The sequence below is a fragment of the Orycteropus afer genome, unplaced genomic scaffold (genome assembly GCF_000298275.1).
Source record: "Orycteropus afer afer isolate SDZICR_OR568_19922 unplaced genomic scaffold, OryAfe1.0 scaffold00488, whole genome shotgun sequence".
Lineage (NCBI taxonomy): Eukaryota > Metazoa > Chordata > Mammalia > Tubulidentata > Orycteropodidae > Orycteropus > Orycteropus afer.
This window is the reverse complement of record NW_006922075.1, coordinates 2,132,931-2,136,342: the sequence shown is the minus strand read 5'-3', so window position 1 is coordinate 2,136,342 and position 3,412 is coordinate 2,132,931.

The following is a 3,412-nucleotide window of genomic DNA, read 5'->3' as shown; positions in this document are numbered from 1 at the left end:
GAACTTGTGGCCCACTAAGGGGAATGGATAGCTTACTAACAATTTAAATAAGGTACATAGTACCCTTGTAGGGGGACAATACAAATAAGGTGTAAGGAACCCTAACAAGGGGATTGGCCAATTTTGCCATCCTGATAGGCTTAAAATAAGCCATCCTAGAAGGTGAAAGGGGTACCTGACTATGCCAAGAAGGGATGGGAGTGGAACACATCCTTTGGATCAGGGGTCCCTGTGCTGGGAACCTTCTAATTCCAGGAGTCAGAGAACTGTAACACCGGAGATAGTGAGACATGCTGAGAAGCAGTGACAGAGGACAGCAGCAACAGAACAAGACCAACATGAGATGGTGCAGTAGGCTTTCCAGCCCATGGAGCAAGAAAGCTGAGTGCCTTTGGCCAGAAGCCTTGATGACAGAATGGTGTGCCTCCTACCACTTGACAAGAGCTAAGCTTGCATACTCACTGAGTGAAAGAGCCGAGTACCTTCAGGCAGGAGGCTTGCTGGCAGACTGGGGTGCCTCTGAGTACTTATCAGAGAGGCTGAAGAGATTTATAATACTTGTCCAGGCAGGGTAAAGGCCTGGCCAGCCCTAGAGGCTGTCCTGACCAAAGAACTGTATCCTAAGTCTTTCCCAATCCTGAATTGTAACCTGTTACTTCCTTAATAAACCCCATAATCATGAGTATTGTCTGTGAGTTCTGTGTGGCCATTTCAATGAATTATCAAATCCAGCACAGTATAGTGTGAGTATAGTGGGACAGCTGTCAGAATTGGTAAAAATGTTGGAGAGAGGAGATATGTCTGACCCTCACCTCATAGGAATCAGCCTTGGGCAAATGATGCTGATAATGATTCTCAATCTCCCTTCCGAAGTTAGAGGAAGTCAGATGACGCTGCCATCACATCATTTTTACACATACGTAGAAAGATCTTAATCTCTAATGTTGTGTCCAATGGTTTGCTTTGGCATGGCACAATTGACTATACCATCCAGACACAGAAATTGCCCAGTGTTCCAATGGGACCTAATCATTTATATCATCATGATATAATTTGCTTTCCTTTCAGAGTTCTTCAAAGACTAAAAGTTTCCATTAAAGCTCAAATAGTTTTTATGTGGGATAGTGAATAATTCATTAGCATGCAAATGTGGGACAGACTGCCTTTCAATTAATTTCAATTTTTCCCTTATCATTTGGCTTGAATCATCCAATGTTTGCATTATGAATGTATTTCCTAAATAACAGAGGTGGCATAGTGCCTAAGGCATTTGACTGCTAACCAGAAGACTGGCAGTTCAAACCCACCAGCCACTCCTCGGAAGAAAGGTTGGTCAATCTACTTCTGTAGTGATACTGCCTTGGAAACCCAAGGAGGGGTCACTATGAGTCGGATTCTACTTGACAGCAGTGAGTTTGTTGCGTTTCTTTTTAATACTAAAAAAAATTTAAAAAAAAAAAAAAAGGCAGGGAGGGGGAGTTGAGAATTTACCAAGTTGGTTCTTCGCAGACTACAGAAACTTATCTAAAACCTTTTCCAAAAGATCATTAAACAAAATAACCCATTAGTATTAAAACTGGGATACAGAATAAAAACAAGGGAGTAAAAAAGCCGAGTCAACAAAATGTCATCCAGAGAAATGATTTAAGATATGTTATTGTTAACAGCTGGCTTATCTGTGCCTGTTTCACAAGTATGGGTCATTCATTCAAGTGCGAGACAAACTGAAACCAGAAGCATAAGTGCTCCTACTCCATCCTCCTGATAGAAACCCTTCATCAGCTCTAGAGCATTCATGAGGTAGGATTTAGACCTTCATGACTCCTCCACATTATCTATTGCCTTCCCATTATAATAGGATCTCAACCTAGCCATGTTATCCATTGAAACCCCAAAACCGTTGCTGTTAATTCTGACTCGTGGCAACCCCATATGTGTCAGTAGAGAACTGCACTCTATAGGGTCTTCACTGGCTATAATCTTACAGAAGTAGATTGCCAGATCTTTCTTCCATGGCATCGCTGGATGGATTTAAACCACCAACCTTTCAGTCAGTAGCCAAGTGCAAGCATTTGCACCACCCAGGCTGCCATTAATGATTAATACCTTAATCAGTTGCTATTTTCTCCATGGACTCAGGGCAAAATTTAGGGTTTTCAAGGAGTCAGGGCAGGGACAGAAGAGCAGTGAAGAGAGAATGAATTGACATAATTTAATGTATTTGCAAATGGAATAATCAAGGACTTGATCCTTGGTTAAACTGAATGACTCTATACATTTGTTCTTTCCATTTTCAGAGAGAAAACTGTGCACTAGAGAAACTATACACCTCCTGGTTCTCAGAGTTGGTTGCATTCACCTTACATTGTTCTTAGGTCTCTATACCTGTATCTTAGAAGTTGTCCCAAATAGCCCGTAGTCAGTTTTACCATCTAGTTGCTGGGGGTATTGTATTGGTGCAGCTAAGTAGTGAAAAAGAAAAATGATAGTTATGGAATAGGATATTCTAACTGGGGTCACAGAGTTAAGATTTACAAATATCACAGTGACGTGTTATTTGTACCCATTATCAGTAAGAACTCTGGTGGCACAGTAGTTAAAGCATTTGGCTGCTAACTAAAAGGTTGGTAGTTCAAACCCACAAGCTACTCCATGGAAGAAAGCTAAAGCAGTGTGCTTCTGTAAAGATTTATAGTCTTGAAACTCTACGGGGCAGTTCTACGGTCCTATAGGGTCGTTAAGGAGCTCTGGTAGCATAGTGCCTAAAGCACTTGACTGCTAACCAGAAGGCTGACGGTTCAAACCCAACAGCTACTCCTCAGAAGGAAGATGGGGCAATTTACTTCGGTAGTGATACTGCCTCAGAAACCCAAGGAGGGGTTGCTACGAGTTGGGTCCGACTCAACGGCACATAACAACAACAACAACATAGGGTCGTTATGAGTCAAAATCAACTCAATGGCAGTAGGTTTGGTTTAGGTTTTGGTTTATCATCAGTAAGATGCATAGAAACAGAGGTATTCAAGGATACAGTAACCACAGTGGTATGCAGTGCTAATTGAGATGTGGATATCATAACTAGATTGTAATCTGAAGACTGTAATCAAAGGTCACATATCTAAATAATCCAGGGATGTGGAGATTGTCTATGATGAAAAACACAGTGCTTGCTGTTTAAATTGGGAGATAGTAAAGGTAATGAAATGTGCATCAATAAAAGTGTGTCCAATAACACCAGAAAAAAATGGTATTGTGACTATGACATAGCCAATGGATGTTAGTAATATTCCAAGCCTTGGAGCCTAGCCACGTATGTTTCACAGGTGCATCTCATACATAAATGATTGAAGTTGTTGTTGTTGTTGTTATGTGCCGTCGAGTCAAACCCGACTCATAGCGACCCCTCCTTGGG